The 25251-nt window shown below is 60.0% G+C and overlaps 1 protein-coding gene and 1 long non-coding RNA gene across 4 annotated transcripts in view; one reads left to right on the top strand and one right to left on the bottom strand.

Annotated features, from left to right (window-relative positions):
- The window catches only part of INF2 (inverted formin 2), a 28240-nt gene extending 27899 nt beyond the window's left edge, over nucleotides 1-341 (bottom strand). For 2 of the 3 annotated variants that reach the window (XM_048219863.2, XM_048219862.2), the window contains exon 1: nucleotides 208-340. The gene's annotated coding sequence lies outside the window, so the exon portion shown is untranslated. Of the gene's footprint in view, nucleotides 1-207 lie in introns of all 3 variants that reach the window. The other variant, XM_026515174.4, reaches the window with a different exon arrangement.
- Nucleotides 342-8224: 7883 nt separating this feature from the next.
- Nucleotides 8225-16509, top strand: LOC113267197 (uncharacterized). Its single transcript, XR_003320614.4, has 3 exons — nucleotides 8225-8363; nucleotides 10624-10835; nucleotides 11859-16509. It is a non-coding gene; the product is annotated as an uncharacterized LOC113267197 (long non-coding RNA).
- The last annotated feature ends 8742 nt before the right edge of the window (nucleotides 16510-25251 follow it).

Genomic DNA, 25251 nt, shown 5'->3' on the forward strand with positions numbered 1-25251 from the left:
TGGTCTGCAGTCCGGGATGGGCTGCTCCCTGGGGACGGGGGCTCCGGGGCGCCGGCCGGGAGCTGGGAGCCGGGAGCCCGTCGCCCTGTGCCGCCACCTGGGGTGCACCCCGCGCTCCCCCAACACCCCCTCCCCGGCCCCAAGAGCCCCCTCGCTCGGACTCAGTTTCCCCTGTGGCTCCTGGGGGGCGCGGAGGCGCGGACTTACCGGACGGGGGCGCGGCGGCGCTCGCTCGGGTCGGGCCAGGGGCCGCGGCTGCCGGCCCACCGCGGGCTTCGCAGGCTCGGGCTGGGCTCGGTGTAGGCTGGGCTCGGGCTGGGCTCCCGCTCCGCGGGGCGCGCGGAAGAGGAGGTGCCGCCCCGCCCCGCCAGCCGGCGGCCACGTGGGGAGCGGGCGCGGCCCGGGGCGGAGTCGGGGAGGGGTCGCCGGGAGGCCCCGCCCTGCCGGGCCTGGCGGCGGGCGCGCCCGCGGTGGGGGAGCTCTGCCTTCCCGGGCCGGTACCCGCCGGCGACCGCCTCCCCTAGAGGTCGCCCCTTCCCCCCCCCCCCCCCGCTGGCCTCGCTCCTGGCGGGCGGGGGTGGAGGTGGGGGCGGAACACGGGGAGCGGGAGCCCGGGAAACGCCTGGAAGCGGTCGCCCCACCTCGGACCTCACTGCGGTCCGCCTCCCTGCTCTCGCTGGCGCCCCATCTTCTCGCCCCCGTCCCCTCCTCCAGGTCCAGCCCCCACTGGTAGCGAGCCGTCTGGCCCGCTCAGCCACAGGGCTCCGGGGCAAAGTCAAAGTCGGCCGTTGCTCGTCTACCTCTGTCCCCTCCCACGGGGGACCCCTGCTCTGGCCAGCTGGATCCCGCTCCTGAGGGTCCCTGGGGGAGACTGTCCCCTCCCATGGGGGACCCCTGCTCTGGCCAGCTGGATCCCGCACCTGAGGGTCCCTGCGGGAGACTGTTCTTCCAGGTGTTCTGCGATGGAGGGCGCCCCCACCAGCCAGGCCAGCCCCTGCGGACCTCCCAGCAGCCCTCCCAGAGCCCGCGGGGTAGTGACCCCCACATCACCCAGGGTGTGCCTGCCCATAGCAGGCTCAGGAAGCCTGGCTGACTGGCTAGGGAGAGGTGGCCCCCAGCTCTGGAAGTCCCTTCTGATACCTGACCCTCAGTTGGAGCTCACAGGGATCAGATTGCCCCGGGCCTGAGGGCCCAGGGGACCATGGGTGCGTGAGGGGCTGGTGGAGGCTGGCAAGCCCCTGCCCAGCTCCAGTCTGACGGCGGACTGCCCTGAGGGCCCGGCTCTAGCACTCAGTGTGTGTCTGCACGGGACTTCAACTGCCAAGCCTCAGCTTCCCCATCTGTAAGGAGAATGACAGGAACCTCTAAAGCTTGTAATTAGGGCAAGATGAGAGAATGTGGTTAAAGCATCCCCAGCCCTGGGTTTGTCTGACAAAACATTCTGGAGACCTGTGGGATTCAGGCCCTGCGGAGGCCGGCCGGGTGGGGCACAGGGCAGGGCCCTGGGCGCCGATGCTTCGGGCAGGGGGTTTTCCTAGCCTCACTGCAGCTTCTGCCCCAGGACCCACCATGCGCCTGTCGGGTGGGGATAGGGCCTGGAACTCCCAGCCTGTAACTGCCCACTCCCAGGGGCGTGTGCAGCCTCTACCTGGCCCAGGAAATCTTCTTGGGTCAGCCTCAGGGCAGGAGCGGCTTCTGGCAACAGGCCAGTGCCGGATGAGGGCCCCTGAGTACCCAGGAGAGCCAGCCAAGAAAGGTGTTTGTTGACTCTTGGACACTCTCCAACCTGGAGATATGGGACGTGACGGCCACTCCTGCATGGGGATTCAGCAGTTCTTGGAATGCACGGATTCCTTGCTCAGGCAAGCATGCCTCTGCTGGTCAGCCCTCTCCTATCCTTCTCCCTGCCCCTCTCCTTGACCCTCTGAGCTTTGGGGCCTCCTCCTGGAAGCCTTCCTGCGCTCCCTGGAGCTGGGTTTCAGGCCTCTCGATGCCCTCCTGGATCCCAGAGCTGATGCCTGGTGATGGCAGGACCTGGAGGTGGGGCAGGAGACACGGGCTGGCTGACTCACCGCTCTCCTGAGCTGGTGCCTGGCTGCTACCGGCTGCGGTCAGTGGGTGTGTCTGTCGACCTAGTGGATGGAAGAATGCAGTGGAGGAGAGTGACCTTCTAGTCTTGGGCCTGGGCTTGGGTGGGTGGCCGAGCTGGGAGCTCAGCGTTGAGCAGGGCCTCTGTGCCCCGCACCCCTGCTCTCACCCCGGGGCCTGGGGAGTGGGCAGAATCTAGAGCCTCCCCTGGCGACTGGAGCGGAGGCCTGGCATGGCCGGGGTCCTCATCCCAGCCAACTGCCCAGCCCTACTGCGGCCCACCCAGCTGTGAGGCCCCTGCCCCGATGGAGGAGAGGGAGGCTGCAGGGGGCCCGCACCACCAGCGCGGGCTCTTGCCCGGGGCTTTCCCCCTTGCATATCTGCCTGGCGCAGGTGGGCCCCGGGAGAGGGGTCCCCAGTCCGGACCCTCACGGACAGGCACCAGGGAGGAGGCACATCTGTGCTGTGCTCCGAGGGCCGGCTCAGTCTACCGCAGGCCAGCAGGTAACCAGCCAGAGCTGGATGAGGACTACAGGGAGCATGTGTCCGTGTGTCGTGGGTGGCCGAGGTCAGGGGCCTGGCAGGCTGGGGTGCGGACGCTGGTCTCAGTCAGGGTGGCTTTCCCTCTGGCCTTGGGCCCTGACCCACCATGCCTCAGCTTTGTAGGGCTCATCCTGCTTAACCACTGACATGTATAAAGAGCCCCCAGCCCCGGTCCCCATTTCTTTTAGTAACTCTGCCCCCCCCCCCAGGCACACCCCTATCCAGGCCTCATTCTGACCTGGTTTCCTGTCCTGCAGCCAGGACAGCACACTTAGCCTGTCTGATGATGGACGTTTTTTCTGGAAGCCACGTCCACCTGGCAGATCCCTTCCTGGGGCCAGGGTCTCCTTTTGGAGTTGGGGGTGCACCCGTGCCTACCCTCAGCTCTGGATACCTAGATGCCGAGGCCAAGGAACATGCTGGAGCTCCAACACGAGGCCAACCGCTTCTGACACACAGGCCGGAGTCCACGTGATGCCAGCACCCTCCTCCCCACGCTCCGGCAGAGCAAGGGCGCCCTGCCTGCGCCCCGACCGGCACAGAGCCGGCCACCGCCTCTCGTCAGGAAGCAGAACTCGGAGACTGGGATGAGTAGGCTTTGGTCCTGCCAGTGGGAGCTCTGCTGGGAGCAGGAAGACAGGCGTGGGCATTTCTCAGAGAGCAGTCTCCCTGCCTGATGCGTGATGCGGAGGTGAAAGCCAGGACAGCCCTGAGTGTGGTGGGTGGGCACCCATGAGCCCAGAGAGGCCCCCGGCGGCCCCCAGAGACCCTGGGCAGCAGCCTGGCCTTCAGTTTCATTTCCCTGGACAGGCACCCAGAGCGTTCTTCATTGCTTTCATTTTGAAACATTTTTCCTTTTGTTTCCTTTCTGGGATGCCCTGAAATGACCTCTGATTCTGCTACAGAATGGAGTCAGCAAAAGTATGCCAACCCACCAACCCACCCACCTGTCTATCTGTCCATCTACCCACCCACCTGTCCATCTGTCCACCCATCCACCCACTGGTCCATCCAGGCATCCACGTCAGGGCTAGCTCTACCGGGGAGTAAGAACCTGGGCACCCAGGGTTGCCGCTTGGGGAGCCATTCTGCCTCTGTGCTTGTGTGTTAGGACACCATGGCTCTGGTCACCTCCAGGCCCGGGAGCTGTAGGGTGAGGCAGCTGTGGGCCCTGGCCCTGGGCCCTGCTTCTCCCAGCGTTCCTGTCTCTCCCTCAGCGCCGTGACCCTGTGGCCTCAGGACCCGCTCACGGCAGCCTCTCTGAGTTTTCCAAAGTTCTTCTGCGTTCCCAGCTCAAACTGCAAGGAGCACCTGAGTGCCAGGCTCTTGGTGCCTGGCTGCTGGAGGCTGGTGTCCGTGGGGGACCACCCCTGGTCGGGGATAGGGGTCCAGGAAGTGGGACCAGACAGCAGCTCTCAGGAGGGACAGTGGCCGGGCCGGGCAGTGGAGGTTTCGGTCAGGGAGTGGCCTCTCCCCCCTTCATTTGAACACCCACACGTGCTCACAGGAGAATCTCATGTTTACGAGCTTGCCTACTGGTTAACGCGTATTTATAACCCCCAAACCGCAGCCATTTGGGAACATGCCCAAGGCCGCAAACACTTTGAATCCCTGAGGAGCAGGTCCCCAGCTGAGGTTGAAGGAGGCGATGCCCTGCCTCCTTGTTTCAATCCCACACCGTGAGCAAGGGTCCTTCTTGGCCTAGCCGGTAATGCGTTTTCCGCACTTTTGTCCTTTTGTTGGGGATTTCACCGTTGCAATGGCTGGGACGTACCTCCCAGGAACACACCTGGGTCAGGAGACTTGCTTCAGGTGCCGGTTAGAGCGGCCGGCCCGGAGCTGGGAGTGAACGAGTCAGCCATGCACGGGGTCCTTGAGCAACACGGGTTTGACCTGGTGGGTCCACTTAGACGCGGTTGCTTCTCCGTAATGCTGTCCGGTGCTGCAAACGTATGCTCCACATGATTTTCTTGGTGACGTGTTTTCTCCAGCTTTCTCTGTGTAAGAACACAGCGGTAAGACGTACGGCATACAAAATGTGTCATCACTGGCGGTTACCAGTCAAGTTTAGGGGCAGATAAAAGTTATACGGGGATTTTCGACTGTGCGGGGGCGGGGGGGGCAGTCAGCACAGGTTTCACGGGTCAACTCGAGGCGAAAGAAGCTGTCTTTAACCAGAAACGTAGAACCAGGTCATGTGCTGATCAGCTGGTGACATGCTGGCCCGAGGCTGGCAGACCCTGACCCTGTGTCCCCTGGAAGCGGCTTCGGTGTTAGTGGTGACCATGGAGCACCGCCATGGCCCAGGGCTGCTGAGACTGTGTGGACCCCACCGCCAGGGGCAGGCGCGTCCGTTGCCTCCGCAGGCCGAGGACGCTGCACGGCCGGAGGCCGGGGTGATGGCAGAGCTGGCCCATCTCCGGGCCGGGGATCCCTCTGTCCATGCGCCCTTCCCTCAAGCATCTGTCTGGGCGGGCTGGGCCAGTGATCCCTCGGTCCCCCAGGCAGCTGGTGGCCTGCCCTGAGGGCGGCGTGTGCCCAGGGTCATGGCCAGAGGTGCAGGGGCCAAGCAGGGAGCAGCCCTGGGGCTTCTGCAGCCCGCAGTGGGACAGGCTGCCCAGGAAAGGTGGAGACGGACAAGTGGGATGGACAGCCCTGGTCCTGGGGACTGGGGGGAGGGAGTAACTGGGGGCACACCAGATGGAGTCCCCAGGGGGATCCGTAGGGCTTCGAGGGTGAGGAGGCGTCTGGGAGCCTCTGCGCCCAAGCCCAGGGTCTGCACCATGCAGGAGTTTTCCCACTCGCCCTGCCCTTGGCCTTGAAGCTGCAGATCTAAGGAGGGGTCTTCTCTTTCCTCTAGAGAGGCAGGGCTGGGGGCGAGGCGAAGGGGAGGGGCTCAGAGAAGTGTGGAGGGCAGAGAGAGAAGGGCATTTAGGCTGATGGGTTGGACTGTCCCGGGTATTCTTAGAGAGATGGGACCTAAGTCTGGAATCCCTTGCTGGTGGTTTTTGGCTCCTGGACTGTGTTTCTTAGAGACATGGTGCCAAGCCGGGGCCTCTTAGGTCTCGAAGGTTTTATTTTCGGGAAGGAGGCTGTTACAGAGGTATTTATGAATGAAATCGCGGCCAGCCGGCGCCTGCCTCACTCTGACCCACCCCTTGGCCTTCAGCTCTGCCCTGGGCCCCCCCAATGCTGCAGCCACCTATCGTCCCAGAATAACCCGAGCTCAGGTCTGGCTTCCCCTTGGCCCCACCATCCCTGAATTAGGCACCGGGCTTCACCTTAGTGGAAAAGAACCGGCTTGCGCCTAAGCTGTCCCACGGGTAGAGATGACAGATTCATTCCCAGGCGGGGAAGGGGCTCCTCGTGCCCGTCTGGCCTGCTCACTCCCAAGGCCTCCCCCTGAGTCTCTGCCCCCAGCGCCCCGGCCCTGTCCCTGTCTGAGCGCCCAGCAGGGCCAGTGTGCCTCCTGAGCCGCAGCTGCAGATGAGAGAGTGACAGGTAACCGAAAGCTCAAACCCCAGGGTGGTCCTTCTGCAGACGCTGGCCACACCAGTGTCTAGGCTGCTGGTTCTGCAGGCGTGGCCCCCACCCTACACTACCCTGGCGCCCCCCCCCCCACCAAGTCCCTCTGGCTCTTCCTGGACCTCCTCCCACCAGTCGGTCCGGACAATCACTGTTCTCCCTTCCCTCCCACTGAACTTTGACCTCTCTTTCAGGCACAGGTTTGTGTGGTTAGCCTGTGGTTTCCAGACCAGGTGTGGCCCGAGAGGTGCGGGGTGGGGGGTGGGGGGTCTGAGTAATTTCCTCCCGCCCTAGCTCTGCAGGGGTGCCCCAGTATGAACCCCCCTCCCCCCCCCCCCGCTGTCCCTGTGATGTGTGCCCTTTGGGACCTCACCAGGCTGTCCCCGACTCCGTGTGTCCCTCCCCAGGGAGGCCCTTTGGGGTCTCCCCAGGCGCACCCCCGTTTCCTTTAACTTACCAATTCCTTATTTCTTTGGCCACATTTTTAAACTAACTGGAAATCTAGTTCTAATTTGATGGGCGGAGCAGTGGTGGAGTTTGGCCTCCCGCGAGTGGTCTCCCGACCACCGTGAGCACGGCTGCTCCCTTTGCCAAATTGGGGGCCACTGGCTGTTGGGGGAGCGCCCGCCAGAGCCCTTCTATAGTTGGCCCTTCCGGACGTGTCCCCAGCCCACGCCGGCGCAGCTGGGAGCAGCCCACACCACACTGAGTCCACAAAGGCGAGACACACCCCGTGGCACTGGACTCCTGTCCACGGCTGTCATGAGGATGTCCTTTGTCTTTATCCCATTTTAAATTGTGTCCGCTGCTGACTTGGTGAGCACAGATGACTTCAGGAGATCCGGATGCAAAGTCTGCGCAAAGGGGACAGCGAGGGACCCCTCCCCGCCTCAGCTTCTGGGGCCCTTCGCACCGTCCGCGCCGGGAGCCGGGGCTGCTGCTTTGCACACTGCAGGCTGGGCGCCCTGCGCAGCACCCCTGTGTCTGCGCTTCCTGCCGGGACCTGGTTGGGAGGGCGCCAAGGGGTGTTTGCTGAGTGAGGGCGGCCTCCTGTGGCTAGGCTTCCACTGGGTGGGGGCTCATGGGGGGCTGCAGTCCGACTGAGCCCGAGGGCAGCTCTCCATCCTCCAGCCAGGAGACCCCCCCCTCCCTGCCGACCCTCTTGCGCTGGCCCCCAGTGGTCCAGACCCCCCTCCCACAGGATGGGTCTTGTGTGTAAAGCTTCCGGGGACAGGGTTCCTGGGCTCCAGCACCCCAGCAGGGTTGTGGCTGATTCAGTGCTGGCCAGGGGACCCTGCTGACCCCAGCTCCCTGCACTCTTCTCTCCCCCTCCCCCCGTGTGCTGGCAAAGAGGTGGCCAAGTCCTTCTCCCAAAGCTGCTGACTCAGGCCTGAATCATCACCCGTCTCCCTGGAGAGGCTGCTGGTTTGAGGGGGGATGGTGAGAAGGGGGCTGGGCTGGGCATGTGGGGGTGCAGAGGCCCTGGGGGGGCAGGTGCAGTCTGACTGCCGCCCAGGTAGCCCTGTGCAGACAGGGAGTGTAAGCCCATGAGCCGCATTCCAGAAGTGGGCCTGACCTGCCCGGCAAGGGCCCCCCGGAGGCCGGTTGTGCCCTGCGGACAGCGGGCAGTGCGGCCCGGTGGTCCAGCTCAGGAGCACTGTAGCCATTGGCCCCGGACCCAGATCCTGGTTCTGTGCTCATAGGCGGTCAGGTCCTGGGCGGGCACCCCGGCTGCTTGGAGCTGGGAGACCCGTTAGAGTGCCAGCGGAGGTGCTGGTCCCAGCCACGGCTGCCGGAGGGTCCAACAGTGTGAGTTGTATGAAACCCCTGGAGCAGTGCCCTCCAGTGTCTGTGAAAAGGACAGGCGTGTCGTGGAGGCTGGGGTGGGAGATGAGGCCCAGGGGCGAGCAACCCTCCTGTGACCTGGTGGGGACCAGCTGGCTACTGTAGACTGGGGGCTGGGGGCTGGAGGCTGGGGGAGTCAGGGAAGGCTCTAGATCCCCTGGGTGCAGGGAGGGAGGCAGGGAGGCAGGGCCAAGCTGGCAGGCGCTGTTGGGGTTGGAGCTGAGTGTGTGTCAGCGGTCAGCTTCCGGTTTCTGCCGCAGGGAGAATGGGCTGCCGCCCGGCTGTCTGTCAGGAAGACCATGGGAGACAGGGGTGCCCAGCAGTGAAGCCGGCGAGGGTCCCCAGCACTTGCTGTGAATGAGGTAAGCTTAGGGTTATGGGCATGTGGCAATTTACAAGCCCTTCTTGGGAGCCCATCTTGACCACTGTGCTGACTTCCGCTGGGGCCTCAGTTCTGCTTAGCCATGGCCCCAAGGGAAGGCAGGCAGTTGGGTCTCTCCAGGGGCGGCTGGCTCCCCCACAGCCCTTGGCAGGGCCTGCCAGGCCTGGGACCTAGGAGCTTGGTTGTGCCTCTGGCCCTGCCTGGGTGGCTCAGCCAGGGCCTGGCCTTGTGGTTTGCCTCAGCGTGGGGCTGTGGGTCCGTGCCGACGGCTCCAGAATGTGCAGTGGGAAGCTCAGTGGGCAGAGGGTGGGGAGGAGCCCCAGGCCCCGCCCTGGAAGGGCACTCAGAGCAGCAGGTACACACAGTGGGGCTCAACGTGCGACCCAGGGCGCCTGCTGGGGCTCGGCTCAGTCCACGGTCACACGGCTCTGCCCAGCGGGTGTCAGCACCTGTCAACAGACGGGCACCCAGGGTCCAAGGGACTAAGAGCTCGCTCGCTCAAGGCCACGCGGAGGGCAGGTGCCATGGCCTGACTTGAAGCTCACATCTGGGTCTCCCCGCTGGAGCAAGGCTCCAGCCCGCAGTCGGCATCTCCCACCCTGGAGAAAACCAGCTGCTCAGCACCCCGGCCCCTTCCCCGCACTGACCGGTTGGGAGGTGAGGGGCCTTTTGTTATTCCCGACTTAGGGAACCTGAAGCTCAAGGTTGGGGGCGGCACACAGGGAGGGACACTAGGAGGGTCTGGAGTCTGCACAGCTGTCTGGGGACCTTCTGCAGGAGCCCCAGGGGGCCCAGGGACCTACCCAGACTTCCGGCTGCAAGCTGGAGGCCTCTGGTCTGAGTCCCGGCTACCTGCCCAGGCCCGAGGTGAGTGTGTGTTCCCATGGAGGGAGCTGCCTGCTGTGGTCTGGGGTCTAGGGTCCCAGACCACCCCCCCCCCCCCGCCCCGCCTGTGGCCCTGGGCAAAGGGACCCAACCTCCCTGAGCTCAGTTTCTGCGGCAGGTACCGGGCATGGGGGGGAGGGGCGGGACCAGAGGGGTGGGGGTGGGGTGACTGCCGCTCTCTCCCGCAGGGCAGGGAAGAGGGACTCACTCTAACTGGCGTTCAGATTCTGCACCCAGGGCTACACAGTGTGCGTGCGTGTGTGCCCTTGTCCTGGGGGGCGGCTCTGCGGCAAGGCCGAACAGGAGGGGCAGAAGAAGAGAAGGTGGGGTGGCAGGGAGGAGCTGGTGGGGGGTTCCGCCAAAGGTCCTGGGGGGCTTCCAGGGGGGAGAGCTGTCCCTGAGTGAGGACCCAGTTCTGAGTTGAGGGGTCAGGGTTTGCGTCCCCAGGGGCAATCCCTGGGTGGGTCTGCCCTGCTGGGCTCCTGCTCACATTTTCCTTGGAGGAGGCTGGTCTGTCTGGTTCCTGCAGCATTCCACACTGACCTCTGGACCTCCTGCTTCTGGAAACTTCCCTTGTTCTTCTCCCTCGGGGCTCCCTCCTAACCCTCCCCTCCCCCTCCACTCAGCCCTCTCTCAGTGTCCTGAGAACCGGGGCTCAGCCTGGGCCCCCCATCTCCTGCCCCTCCCCTGCCCTGCTCCCCGCATCTCTCCTCACCCTGCACCCTGGGACACCAGGGGAACCCACAACACATAGTCCTCCCTGCTGCCCAGGGGTGCCGACGTCAGCAGGTGGGTGGGAAAGGAGAGGCTTCGGAGGGGTCTACTCGGATGGGGATGGGTGAGGCGCTGGGCGTGCAGCCCAGGCCGGGGGAGAGGGTGTCCTGGCAGAGATTCCCCGCCCCTCTGCCCAGCATCCTCCCGGGAGGAGTGGCGGTGTGGGGGGGTGCTCCTGGGCGGGGGAGAGCAGGCTTTGGCTGCTGTGTGGGGCTGAGGAAGCAGCTGCACACTGAGTCATCCCCCGGAAAACGAAGGAGGCTGTTTCCATCACCATCTGTCTCCTTGGGAAGAGGGAGGAGGAGCGGGTGGAGGGCTGCTGGGGGAGGAAGGGGTGCGCCTCACCTCGGGTCTTTCCTGGCCCTGACTGGGGAAGGGCCATGTTCGTGAAGATGCTCTCCCCCGCCCCCCCGGGGGAGACGACCCCCACCTCAGGCATTCTCTGTCACGGTGGGGTGGCTGGAGCGTGGCTTCTCAAGGCCTCGGTTCAACAGGGGGACGGCTCTCCAAAACAGGAGGGCCCGTTAGCAAGATCTCTGCAGGTGCTGTGGGCCCAACTGATAGGAGCCCCTTCCCTCCAGGTGGAAGTGGGCCTCTCTGGAAAGATGTGGTTCCCGGGGCTCAGGACCCCCAGGTGGGAGAGGTGTATCTGACTGGACACCAGCAGTGAAGAAGCCTCTGGATGGCAGCCGGGAGAGGCTGGCAAGCTTGGCCTTGGCCACAGGGGTGGTCAGCTGTCTGGGAGCAGCTCCTTGGTGCTGGAATGGAGAGGTCACCTTTTATGTGAAATCAGGTAGGAGCTGGGAAGGTTTTGAAGCCTGCAGTCAGGTTCCCTCCTTCCCATGTCAAGGATACATGGCCCATGCCCCAGCACACTGGGCTTCCTCCTGCCTGGGGCACAGCAGAGCATTTCCATTTGATAGATACAGAAGCTGAGCACATTAATCCCAAGGATGGTAAGATGTGTCCAAGCTGGGGGGTCTTCCTATCAGCAGGCAGTTCCTTTGCGTCACCCTGACTCTGTCATGGGATACTTACAGTTGTTTGGTGTTAAAACCATTACAGTGTCCAGTATCCATCCACCCACCCACCACCCGTCCATCTATCCATCCACCCACCCACCATCCATCCATCCATCCATCAACCTGTCCATCCATCCACCCACACGTCTTCCCATCTATCCCTCCGTCCATGTTTATTGAAGGCCAGCCTTGTGCTGGGTGCAGGGTTGGTACTTGCTAAACCAGGTAGGCAAAGGCACAGCAACACCCTTGAGCAGGGTTGTCAAATTTAGTAAATAAAAATATAGGACATCCAGTTAAATTTGAATTTCAGATAAACAATGAATACTGTTTTGGTATAAGTATATAGGCATGTCCTATGCAATATTTGGTATAAGTAGGTCCCAGATACTGCATGAGACATACTTAGGCTGAAACTTACTTGTTGTTTGTCTGACATTCAGATTTAACGGGGCCATCTGTGTTATCGGGTAACCCCGCCCTGGCCAGTTGGTGAAATAATGTGTAATAGACACATCCACATTCCACCTGAAAGCTCTAACTTAATCCTTATCAAAATCTATGAACTTGGTGATATTCTCTCCATTTTAAAATTGTAAAGATGGAGGCTCAGAGTGGTTAAGAGAGTTGCTGAAGGTTACCCAGCTAGCGATAGGTAAACCAGAGGCACAAAACAAATGTTTTTTTAAAATGCTTGCTATTAAAAATATCGAGTAGGTTAAAAAATTTAGAAAGATTCTGTAGAAGTGATTTGAATTGGACCACTAGGAAATAACCATTGTTAAATTGCTAAGCCTTACTGCAGACATCCTGCCCAGCAAATACGCCGTAGAGAAAGAGGATGGAAATCACTGAAGAGCAGGACGGGAGAACCCTGCGACGCTTTACTCGAATGCCAAACATCGCACTTACCTCATTTGGTTTAAACAGAAGAAATTGCTGAATTTCGGGGAAATATTTTATCACTACAAAGGAGACTGGCTCTGAAAGGATCTCCCTAGACTGAAAGACATGGACATGAGAGCACCGGGGACAGCGGTCCCATGTCTGCTGCCGTGGCAGAGGCCCGCTGAGCCCTCGTGGCTGCGGGGCCGGGCACCCTCCCCAGCTTCTGCCTCGCTCTGCTTCCTGAGTGTGCAGCTCCAGGGGTCCTGACTGGGACACCTTCCCCGACGCAGAATAGTCAGACAAGTGCGTCCGACGTCACCACCTGAACCACCGTGTGACCATTGTGCAGACGGAGGCGACCGTCCCCAGGTCCTGCCCCTGAGCGCCCCTTGTTCTCCTCCCCCCTGCACCCCTACCCAAGGATACCGGAGTGCTGTTTGCCCCACTTGTTCCCCGGGCTTTGGTCTTCCTGAAAGGGGAGCCTCCCGTGTGAGCTCCCTGGCATCTGCTTGCTCAGTGCAGCACAAGGTCTGGGAGGGGGCTACTGTGTTGTCTGTGCCATTCCGGGGGGTGAATGGCCCCCCATTTATTCACCCGAGTTACTGCTGATGGCGTGGCCTCTGGCCTTGGTGTTTGCGTTGCTCTGAGCGTCCTGGTAGGTGTTTTGGGACACGCACGTGCTCATTCCTGTGGGTGAATCTTAGGTGTGTGTCTGCGTACGTCTCCCTTGCACAGACACCGCCAAACACGTTTCCGAAGCGGGTGTGCCAGCTTTCACCGCCACCAGTGAATGCGGACTCTTGCCAGTAACTGGAAGGCTTCATGTGTTCCGTGTTGACCCTTCTGTGGGTTTGGGGTGTGACGCTGGGGTTTTAATCTGCGTTTCCATGCTGGTTTGTGAAATGGGCACCTTTATATGTTTACCGATCTCCAGACGCTCCTCCTCCGTGACGTTCAAGTCTGTTTGCCCATTTTCCTGTGGGTCGTCTATCTTTTGTTGATTTGTAGGAGTTCTTTATATATTTATACATTCTGGACACCAGCCTTTGATGCTCTGCTGCACGTTTGTATTGCAAACACCCCCACCCGCCCTCTCAGCTCTGGCTGTGACGTCCGTAGTTTTTGCCTGTATTTCAGACTCCACACGGTGTTACGAGCACTGTTGTGCACTATTTTTGCTTGAATTTGTCCACAAATATCATCCTTTCAGGACTTCATGTTTTCCTACAGTTTCACGCCTACACCAGGGATCATTTTCCTTCAGTGTTTCCTCCGGTTTTCCTCTTAGTGCAGGGCCAGGGAAGATGGGTTCTCTGTGTTTGTTTCCCTTTCTCCTCGGAACGGTGTTTTGGCTGACCTTTGCATGTCTAGTGATTTGGGGTTGCGTCCTGCACGTCGTCACGGGAATGGTGTGGGGGTTTGGCGTTCTGTTGTGTTCTCTTGCAGAGCATTCATTTTTGTTTTGTTTTATTGAGCGGTTAACTGAACTGGACTCAGAGTGTAAACACTGTCTCCTCTGTGTAAAATCTCTGTGCTGTTAACGGAGCTGCTTGGACTCTGTCCCGTGCAGACTTAGCGCACAGACCAGCCAGGGGTTTGAGCACAATTCTTCAGGGAGCATTCGGGGCTCCCTTTCTGGGGTCGTCCCTCACTTTCCAGCTGCTGTAGTCACCCCCAATTCCAGCCTCTGAGTTTTAGGCCAGCAAGCCTGCGGGTTCCATCGGGGTTTTGGCCCGCCCTCAGACATGGAGGCACAAGGTGGGACACTTACCCGCGAGTCCTGCATGCTGGGCATCCATGTCCTACAGCCTCTGTCTGGCTGTGGCTGCTGTCCATGCTGTTGGACATTTGTCTTTATGTCCAGCAGTTGTGGATGTTTCTGCCCCAGAGCTGGTCCCACTGGAGCCACTTGGCCATTGCTGGGAGCAGCCCTTGGGCAGTTAGGATGGAGGAGGTCCCACAGCCGAGTGAGGATGGACCGGAGCAGGATGGGGCGTCATTTGGTGACACTCAGTCTTGCTCCGGCTAGCCTTGGTTCAGGCACTGGTCTCATTAGAGATTTAACCAGGAGCCTGGCGGGGCCCAGCCTCCTGCTGGGTACCGCACCAGGATTTCGCAAGTGTTTTGGGGTGGGGGGGGCCAATGGAGCGTCCGAGGACGCTGAAGCCTCCAGTTTTGTCATCGTTGCCCTTGTGGCTGTGGGAAGCTCCTCTGGGTTCTCCTTCTGTCACTGTAGCTCCCCATGTGGGCCCGGCCCAGTCCTCAGCCCCCTGTCAGGAACCGACAAAGGCTCTCAGCAGCAGGATGGCGGCGATCGTTGGCTGTGTGGGCTCTCCCCTCACGAGGCCAGGTCTCCACAGCCCTGCAGCTCTCGGAGACTTAGCTGCGAGGCTCTAGTGTGTGCGGCCCCTCTCGGTCGCCAGCAGGAGTGACGCCTTCCACGGGGGCCCACCCCTTCCTGCCCCTCCAGGCCCAGCACCGCCAGCCTCCCCGGGGAATAAAGATCCAATGAGAGGCAGGACCAGAAAGTCTGTTGAAATCACTGCTTTCCACATGGCATTTAAAAAAAAATCCCAAACTTTGAAACATGCATGCCTTTTGCCCCAGTGATACCGACCCCGGGACTTATCTCCCGACAGCAATCTAGAGCGTGCACAAAGTTCGAGCTCCAGGATGCGGGTGGCAGGCCTGTTTACGCTGAAAGGAAAACCCTGGAAACAGGGAGAACATTCGGTTTATGCAAACAGTATGAAGTCACAGAGTCACTGAAAATACTGGTTAGAATCGGTGGAAACAGGATCGTGCTCTGCGGGTGATCCAAGTTAGCAAAGCCGGCAGCGGCGGTGTTGACGGCGTCCCTGCGTGCACACCACACGCCGGGGACGCACTGTGTTCTCGTCGTCTGTACTTCCTGACTTTCTGAAAGAACGACTGTTTTGTTGGACTGTGTTTTTGGGGTAAAATGATGTGCAGTGAGGTCCGTATGCTTAAGCGGGCAGTCTGACAAGGTTCGGCGGACAGACCCGCGCGACCCACGTGCAGAACAAGAGGGGGAGAATTTCCGCGTCTTCGCAAAGCTCCTCCGTGCCTCTTTCCGGTCTCCAGTGTGTTGTGGGTAACAAATGAATCAGAGGAACGTGTTTCGAGGCTCGAGGACAGACGCGGGGTTCTGAGAGGCATGCCCAGTTCCCTCAGCCGTGGCGGGGGGGGGGGGGGGAGCAGGTGGGCGGCAAATCCGTGCCCGGCTGCAGGTGCTCTGCAGAGGCCCAAGGGGAGCCAGGGCGGGGGCGCTCGCCCGCCCGAGGCTGCCATTCCCCCAGCTCCCTGGCACCTCAGGGTCACCTGGCCAAAGGCACAGAAGGTCTTTACACTGGGATGTCACCTGCCCCGCGCTGGGGTGGAAGGGAGAAGGGGCTGCACTCCAGGGCGAGACACACGGTGTCAGCCGTTCTCAGGACCTGGCTGGGGCCTCAGCGGCTCTGGGGTGACACGTCTCACCAGCGTCATGGGCAGTGGCAGGCGAGGGTGGGGCTGAGTGCTGCAGGCCGGAGAGAGGAGCTCAGTGTGGGGCTCTGGGGCCGCTGGGGGCCTCGGTCAGCCCGGCTGCTCAAGCACAGCACTACAGGCCGGGGCTTAGATGTTCATTTCTGGGGCTGGATTTCAAGATCGAGGTGCCGCACGGTCAGGTTCTGGGGAGGAGGAGGCCCTCATTGGCTTGCAGAGGCCACCTCCTTGCTGTGTCCTCCCACAGTGACAGAGCTCTGAACCGTCTCTTCTCATAAGGGCACCAGCCCCAAGGATCAGGACCTCATGACCTCTCTTAACCTTTATCACCACCCCCTTCACCCCCCGCCTGGCCTGTCCCCACCTCCAGCCACACTGGAATTGGGATTCAACAGGCGAGTGTGGGGGGGCACGAGGCAGCCCCCAACAGACAGCTAGCACACGGGGGCCTGCAGACAGGATGGTGGTGCTCCGGTTCCTGGAGGGGCAGCTTCCTGCGGGGATCCCCCCCCTTGTCCCTCCTCCGCAGGTGGGCCCAGGTCTGCCCCTCCCTGGGTTCTGGCTCAGTCTCCAGGAACGCCCCGCTTCTCTCTTCCACAGCTGCAGCATCAGCGGGGCCTCAGCAGGGAGGATGCCCAGGCCTGGATGTGGGGATGTGGGGGGGACACGGGGACTGCGGGATGATTACTTCTCTGGTCAAAGAGAAATTCAAACTTTCTGTGAAGCACCGTGGGCTCTTGTTTATTTATTGAGGCTGGTGAATAACGTTGCCTTAAGCTGCAGTCTCCCTCCCTGCCCTGGATTCCTTTTCTTTCCCCTTGAAAATGCCTCAAGAGGGGCGCCTGGGGGCTCAGTCGGTCGAGCGTCTGCCTTTGGCTCAGGTCATAATCCCAGGGTCCTGGGATCGAGACCCGCATCAGGCTCCCTGCTCAGCAGCGAGTCTGCTTCTCCCTCTGTCCCTTCCCCCCTCTCGTGCTCATGCTCTCTCTCCCTCTCCCTCTCTCTCTCTGTCTTGCAAAAATAAATAAATAAAAAAATTTTAAAAAAAGAAAATTCCGCCTGAGAAGATGGTGAAGGTGTCTGTGTGCTCACACACACACACACACACACACACACACACGTGTGCGTGCTGGGAGGGGGGTGGTCCCCTGCCCCCAGCCCCCCACTCCCTCCCCCCCAGGTCCCGCCCAGAGACGAGGGAATAACCTCATGCACCTAGGGGCAGGTCTCGCAGGGGCCCCCTCTAACCAGCCACAGGTGCCCACTATGCTGGGGCTAAGACTTCATTACACGGTGACATTTCAGAGAGCAGAAGAGGGGAGCAGAGCTTTGGGGGTCCGCCTTCCCCACCAGAGCAACTCCAGGGCCTGTCTTCTCCGTCTTGTCCCGATTGCTGGCGAAGACAGGCTCTCCCCCAACTCAACCTGGGGAAGCCCCTGCAGCAGGCAACCAGAAAAACCAGACAGGCCCCAGTGGGAAACCCCAGGGACTGAGGTTGTCCTGAATGGGGTGGGTGGGGGAGGGGAGGGGCTGCAGGGAGTGGGGAGGGGACAGTAAGAGGTGGGGGGCTGGTCCCCAGGGCGAGGACTCACGGGTGGGCGCACCTGCAGGTATGAGGGCTTGTTGAGAGCGGGATGATGGCCCCTCTGGCACCCACTCCACCCTCTGCCCCCGCGTCCGGGCGACTAGTAGTCCGGGAGCCCTTGGTGGGCGGGTGGGGGTTGAAAATGAAGCTCTGATGGGGGTGGGGCTTGCTAAGAGCACTTATGGGGGAGGATGCTTGACACAGGTTCCACGCACCAGCTGGGCGTCCTATGACTCCCCCTGGTGCTGACACGGTCCACCTGGAGCAGGCCTCAGCGGGTGAGGGAGCAGAAGGCAAGCTGAGGACAGAGGACAGCGGACCCCCCCCCCGGACTCCCCCACTGTGGGACCCCCCCACTGCGGGCAGGTGGGATAGTGTGACGTTCCCAGGCACTCCCCGCCGCCCTAACACTAAGGGAAGAGAAAACAAATGGTTATCGGATAGAGATCACAGCCCAGCAGGACAGGTGTCTTAGTGGTTTACAAGGAAAAGACATTCTCACTCAGCATTAGCTTAACGTTCAGAGACCCAGAAACGCAATTTCCCGGACCACTAACCTCCCCCTCCCGCCGGGAAGCTCCCAACTATCTCAACGTTAATGCTTCACTAGAGGGAAAACAGCCTCAGCTTGACCGTGGCCAGGCCTCCGGTATCCTGACAGTACTCTTTAGCAGACCAAAGTCCTTTTGGACACCTCCCTGTGTCTGACCTCCCAAACCCCAAGTATATAACCGGCCACTCCTCACAACCCCAGTGCCGCAGCTCTTTCCGCCCACGGGTCCTGTCCGCGGGCTTTAATAAAATCACCTTTTTGCACCAAAGACATCTCAGGATTTCTTTCTTGGCCGTGGGCTCCGGACCTCACCTGCATTCCAAACCTACGTCAAGACAAAACCTGCAGGTTAACCGTACGTCCCACACGACTGCCCCTCCCCCCACTTAAGATCCCGGTGGCGGGTGGTCACCCCTGCTTCGGACCCACTGGCTATATAGATCGGGGTTTCAGCGACCCCCTCCGTGGGTTCAATGAATTTGCTAGAGCGGCTCACAGAACTTGGGTGAAACACTGTACTCACTAGATCTCGGGTCTACTGTAACTGGGAAGGGCAGACCCAGAGGTGCATAGGGCGGGGGAAGGGAAGGGGCGGAGCTTCCATCACGCCCCCAGCACCGGACTCTCCCAGATCTCCAAGAGTTCCTCAACCGGAAGCTCTCTGACCGAGCCCCACCCTTTTTGGCTTTTTATAGAAGCTTCCTTAGGCAGCCACGACTGATTTTTTGGCTTTTTATAGAAGCTTCCTTAGGCAGCCACGACTGATTAAATCATTGGCCCTTGGTGATTAATTGAACCCCCAGCCCATCTCCCCTCCCCAGAGGTCAGGGGGTGGGACTGAATGTTCCAGCCCTCAGATCAGGTGGTGGGGCCCCTGGCAACTAGTCCCATTCTAGGGGCTTTCCAGCATTACCTCATTATCATACAAAAGATACCCTAATGGCCCTAGAAAATCCCCAGGGTTTAAGGAGCTGTGTGCCAGAAACAGGATGCTGAGTTAAGGCGAACTTCTTTTTTTTTTTTTTTTAAAGATTTTATTTATTTATTCGACAGAGATAGAGACAGCCAGCGAGAGAGGGAACACAAGCAGGGGGAGTGGGAGAGGAAGAAGCAGGCTCATAGCGGAGGAGCCTGACGTGGGGCTTGATCCCATAATGCCGGGATCACACCCTGAGCCGAAGGCAGACGCCCAACCGCTGTACCACCCAGGCGCCCCTAAGGCGAACTTCTTGTTACAGGTCGCTGTATCACGGAGGCGGGGGGCAAGTCTCCCACCCCCGGACTCTGAGGAAATACGGCAGAGCCAGAGCCAGAGCACCAGTTCTAGGGCCAGAGTAGCCACGGGCTCTGGGACCACAGCCCCGAGGAGGAAAGACAGTGACTTTCAACGCGCAGAAATGTGAAACACCATCGCGGGAACAGATGGGCCCAGAGTGTAAATAAGCATGAAGACATAAAATCAAATACAGCAAACGGGTGAGGCCTGCTGCAGCAGACAAAGGAGTACATTGTCAGTAAGAAGCAAGGGGGGCGCCTGCCGGCTGCCTCGGCTGAGCCTCTGACTTCAGCTCAGGTGGTGATCCCAGCGTCCTGGGATCAAGCCCCACATCGGGCTCCCGCTTAGCGGCGGTCTGCTTGTCCCTCTGCCCCTCTCCACACTTGTGTTCTCTCGAGCTCTCGCACAAATACATAAATAAAAATCTTTCAAAAAATTAAGAAGCAAGAAAAACCTCATAAGAAAAGGAACGCAGGGGAAGCATGAGGTTTGACAAGCATGATGGTACATGACAAGTAGCGGGACGGGGATAGCTGCACCAGGGGCAAGTTGTAGGGGCAGAGGGAGCACCGGAAGGCCAGGAGGAAGCCACAGCGAGCCGAGACTGCAGATGGAGAAGAGAAGCTGAAAGACAGAGGACAAAGTGAGCACAGGAGCCCCCAGGGCAGGGGTAGTGCCCGTGAACCTGGCTGTGGGGGAGGCCGGGAGGGAGGGTGCCGTGCTCAGCAGGAGGAGCGCAAGGGGCGCAGTTTGGACGCTGTGAGCAGGGGTGGGGGGTAAGAGAGTCCCACTGGGAAGTGCAGGGTCAACAGAGTTGCAGGAACAGCCCTGCAGACAGCAGGGGGCAGGTGGCCGGGCAGGGGCCGTGGGGCTCAGGGCTGGGGCTGAGGCAGGGGCCGTGGGGCTCAGGGCTGGGGCTGAAGAGCTGCGCAAACCGGCACAGGAGCCGGATTTCACACGAGAGCGAGGAGGAGAAATGCGTCCCCGTCGGATCCTGTACAGGACGCTGGAAGGAAAAGAGAGGACGAGGAGTAGAAAGAGAGCGTCCTGTGGGCAAGGAGGCCCACAGAACCCCCACCCTATCAGTTACTGTGGGCCGCACAGCATGTCCCGGTGTAAAACAGCAGCCAGCTGCTGACACTCTCCCCTGAGCTCGTGAGCTCGGGCTGGGCTGTCACTTGGCCTCAGATGTTGCTTGGGTTGCGTCATCAGAAGGTACGACTGGGGCTCAAGGTCTGTCTCCAAGGCGACCGGTCACAGGGCGAGCAAGCTGTGGCCCTCTGTGCGCCCCTCCCTGTGCGCTGCTGAGTGTCCTCACCACAGGGCGGCTGGCTCTCCTGGTGCAAGTGCTCCAGAAATCAAGGGGGAGGCTGCAATCCCGTTTAACCCCCCACTGCGACATCCCCCACGTGCGGCTGTGCGCCCCGGGTGCCTGGTTTGACGTGGGTGGGAACACACCGGGGCAGGAATACTGGGCACCGAGGACCCACCGGCCCTCTTGGAGGTTGGCTACCACTTCACAACAAAGCTTAAAGACAGTAAGAGAAGAGACACATCAGAGTTAGAGACAAACTGAAGATCATTTTGGAAACGAAGATAAAACCAGAGGGGACACAATGGTGGATAAACTCAAAAGTAAATATTTTGAGAAAGATAGAAGGAGGTGTACAACCCGTGAAAAGGATTCAAAAGAAAGCGGCAGATCCAGAGAACAAGTAAAGAAGATGGTGGGGATACTCGGAGAGGAGGAGAGAAGCCACGCGGGGGGCTGATAGGCCCCGAAACACATGCTTGGCGCTGGGGACGGCAAGTGCAAACCGCAGGGGGTTCACCTGCCGCCCTCGAGGACGGGTACCGTGAAAGTGAGCTGCAGGTTGGCGAGGACGTGAGGCTGGATCCGGCTGCTGGGGACGGGACAGGGTGCGGCCTCTCGGGAAAACAGCCTGGCGGTTCCTCAAACCCTGGAACGTGGGGCGTGCAAACGCCCGGCGCTTCCACCCGTGGCACACACGCGAGAACGGAAAACTACATCCACACGAAAGCTTGCATGTGCACGTTAATAGCAGCGTTATTCACAATAACCAAAAAGAAGCCCAAATACGCATCACCCGATAACAAAATACGGAACGTTTGTAAAATGGAAGATGTTCGACTATTAGCAGGAATGAAGTATGGTCCGCGTGACTGGCTGCTACAGACAGAACACTAGCGGGGCCTGGGGGGCGCTGGCCGCTAAGCCTCCCGCTCTGGATTTCAGCTCAGGTCGTGCTCTCAGGGTTGTGGGATTGAGCCCCTCGTCGGACTCTGCGCTTAGTGGGGAGTCTGCTTGAGATTCTCTCTCCCTCTCCCTCTGCTCCTCACCCTCACGCGCACTCTCTTAATTAAATAAGTAAAATCTTGAAAAAAAAAAAAAGAGTTAAAAACCCCACTATGCTAGCAAGAGAAGCCTGGCAGACAAAGCCACGTATTGCACATTCTACTTACATGAAACGTCCAGAGCAGGGAAATCTCTAGACAGAGACGGGAGATTCCTGGTGCCAGGGCTGGAACTGCTAATAGGTACGAGGTTTCTTTTCAGGGCGATGAAATGTCCTGAGAGTAGACTATGGTTACGGTTTGGTTGCACAACTTTGTAGAGACACTAAAAACCATTGAATTGTACATTTGAAATGGGTGAATTTTATAGTATGTAAATTACATCTCAATTGAGGTGTTTATTTTTTTATTTTTTATTTTATTTTATTTTATTTTTTTTAAAGATTTTATTTATTTATTTGACAGAGATAGAGACAGCCAGCGAGAGAGGGAACACAAGCAAGGGGAGTGGGAGAGGAAGAAGCAGGCTCATAGCAGAGGAGCCTGATGTGGGGCTCGATCCCATAACGCCGGGATCACGCCCTGAGCCGAAGGCAGACGCTTAACCGCTGTGCCACCCAGGCGCCCCTCAATTGAGGTGTTTATAAAAGAAAGAAAAGGCACCAACATACATATAATTGGACTTCCTGGGGGAAAATCTCAAAGCTTTGGAACAGAACAGACACTAAAAACTGAAATCCAAGACAACTTACCCAGCGCAGAAAGATTTGAAACCTATGTATTGAAAGGACATACCACCTAGTCAGGGAAACTGACCCAGAATGACTAACACTGAGACATAGTTTTGTAAAATTATTAGATCCTGGGACTCTTAGGCCTTAAAAGATCTACAGGAAATCCTGGAAAACGGCCATCCAGGTAGATGGAGCCATGGCGTGTGTGGGCGGAGGGCACTGAGCGCCCAGGCCAGGAGATGCGCAGAGCTCTGGGGAGCTGTAGGGATTCCTTCTCTGTCCCCACGAACAGCACACAGCACGGCGTCACGTGGTACCGCAGAGGCCAGCATAATGCTCCTCCCAGAGGAGCAGGCAGGGCAGGGGAGGTGCCCGCTGAGAGTTAGGTCACAGGCTCCTGTACTCCCAGGAGGGAGGGAGAGAGAGGGAGGTGGTGTCTGCTGGAGGCAGAGCTCGGTACCTGTCCTGAGGGATGCTCCAATGGTCAGGGTCATGGGACCACTGCGAGAGGCCTCTGGGGACAAGGAAGCCTCCTCTCTGGGGCCAGAAGGGGTGTTTGGGGGTTCAGCTAGGCCCCGTCCAGGACCGGGGTCCCTCTGCCACTTCTCTGCCCGCCCAGCTCTGCTCACACGCCCGTGACAGGGAGCTCATTCCTGGCCCTGTGGCTCGTCGAAGTTCCCTCTCTCGTCCAAATGAGCTCTGCCCTGTCACCATTCCCAGGACCCGGCCGGTCCCTGGACCCCTCCCACCCGGGACAGCCCTGGAGCCCCCCAGCTCCCAGAGCAGTCCTGATTTCCAGGCCAGGCCCTTCCTAAGGGGTCCTCACAGTCCTGCTTTGCCAGTCCCCCAACCTGGCCAGGAAGGAAGGGACCCTCGGTCTGTTTTGCACAGTCTCGGGGGCTAGAGGGAGTCCTCGGGGTTAACCCCCACAGACCGCTGAGCGAGGGCTTTGCCCCCATGGGGTAGTCCATGCTGGGGCCTGCTGGTGGGGTCCAGTCTGGTCAGGTGACCATCAACAGTATCCGAGTGCCATGACCGCCAGGGCAGCCACTAGTGCTGATGGCCCTGCCGGACGGTGTCCTGGGCCTGTGGAGGGGCGGACGGGGCAGGAGAAACGTCCTGTCCTGAGCACCCACTATGTGCTGGCACCGTGAGGTCACTTCGAGCACACAGACTGTTTGCCTTTCAACCAGCAGCCGTCAACGTCCTGCTTTGTGGAGAGGAGAACTGAGGCCCAGGAGGTGAGGCAGCTCTGAGAGGACCTGGGCCCTGAGGGAAAGGGCCGAGAGGTGAGGGCTGTGGAGGCCAGACCTGCCATGTGTAGGGAAGGATGGCCCTCCGGGCAGGGGACACCTGCCCTGGCCTGAGCAGCCCACACTGCCTGATGGCCCCAGGGCTGAACAGGGTGGCTGGGGCCTCGGCCACAGGCTCTAGGGCCCCCACATGAGCCCTGCTCTTTCTGGGCATTGAGGCTGCGTCTTTCTCTGTCAGCCTGAGATGGGAGGGTTGGGGGTGCCCAAGGGGACTCAGGACATGCCAAGCACACCCTCACAGGCAGTGACCATGGGCAGGTCACACGCTTTCAGCTGGCTGCATCAGGCCTGGCTCTAGGTGACAATGGGCACAGGTCTTCCCTCCACCACTCTGGGCAGCCTGGTCGTTCCCCGAAGGTGCACAGGACCACCTTCCCTGGACCTTGGGCGCAGGTGCTCTGCAGAGGGACAGAAGAGAGAACAGGTGTCCTTGACTCCCAGCCACCTTCAGGACCTTTTCGGCCAAGCCTGGGTTGCAGAAGGGGCTCCCTCCTGCCTTTGTGGGAGTGGGGGTCCACCCAGCTACAGGAAGCCTTCACTTGTGCCAGAGCTCCATGACATCATCATGTCCCCAGTCCTCCCAGACCCAGTGCCTCTGCTCCAGGGTGGGGGCCAGTGAAAGGGGAGTGCTGGCCAGTGCCTCCAGACAAGACCCTCAACTAGGGGAAAGGGAGCTGGCAGAGGGGCGGGGCTGAACTGGGACCCAGGATGGGGGTTCCCAGTGACCCTCCACCATCCTTGCAGGCGCAGTGAACCGTCAGCCTCCTGCAGGTGCAGAGAGCATTCTGCCACCGCCTCACCACGGCAGGTGCAGGAGCCACCTGCCGCTCGCCCCCGTCCTTCTGGAGGCGAGGCGCGCCCTCTGGTGGTGAAAGGCGGCATCGGCACCGGCATCGGCATCTCTCTCTTTGTCTCCGCGGACCTGCGGTCCTGAATCAGGGCAGGGGATGGGGGTAAGTCCCCAAAGATATGCACGCAGTTTGGGGGTGAAGTCCAGCGCCCCGACTTACAAGGCGCCAGAGATGGAGGGGCAGCTTCTCCCCTGCCCGCCTTTGTGCAGGAGGGTGACGCCAACCCCGGCCGCGGGCCTGTAGGTGAGCTGGCCGCCTCCATCCTCTCTGGTAAGGAATCAACGTGCTATTTGTAATCGCGGAAACAAAACGCCTTTTGTCCGCAGTGTGCTTAGGTGAGCAAGGTGCTTAGAAACCCCGAGGTAGGAGAAGTTTGGCTCTGAACACTCTTTTTTCACAGTGAGTGATTACCTGGGAAAACCCCACCCATTTCCTCCAGAGATGCATTTCCAATTAAAGTATACTTTTGCTGTCGAAAACTTTTTATTGAAAAGCATATCAATTGTTCCCGCATCTGTGGTTTTGTGAGTTAATAATTGTAAACACAACTAAAGCTGAAAGTAATGAAGAGCCTTCCGAGGTGCAGAGGAAGCAGCGACATGCGGCCTGCAGGTCACCTCACCCGCCAGGACGGTGGGGGGGGGGGGTGGGGGGTGGGCGCAGGCTCCCAGGGCGTCTGTTAGGGTAAGAGTCTGCGCGTGGCCGAGTGCGCTGGAAGTCAGGGAAAGGAGAAACAAAATACGCCTGTTAGTGCTTCTTAAATGGATGGCGGTGGACGTTCCGTCAGGATATTTGGATTTTGTTGGGTATCTTCAGAACACTGATCCAACACGTATTTCAGGATGTCAACGACGTTAACTTCTGGTACGTGGGGCAACGGGACGGGACGCGTCTCAGAAACGCGCTGACGGAAGACGCAGGCCCCGGGATCGCTTTGACGCGGGGTTCTAGGACCGGTGCCTCAGCATTTGTCCCTGGGGGTGGGGCCAGGGTTTCTCCTGCGGCAGGAGGAACGTTCCGGGGTGCCGGTGCGTGCTGTGTCGTGGCTGGGGTGGCTTACGCAGGCATCCGCGGGCAGGGACGCATAGATGATGCCCCCGCCCCCGCCCCCTGGAGCTGCTGTCTCGCGGATTCCCCTGTTCTGCACATTTCCTATGAACGGGGTCT

Source organism: Ursus arctos, unplaced genomic scaffold, assembly GCF_023065955.2.
Source record: "Ursus arctos isolate Adak ecotype North America unplaced genomic scaffold, UrsArc2.0 scaffold_25, whole genome shotgun sequence".
Classification (NCBI taxonomy): Eukaryota; Metazoa; Chordata; class Mammalia; order Carnivora; family Ursidae; genus Ursus; species Ursus arctos.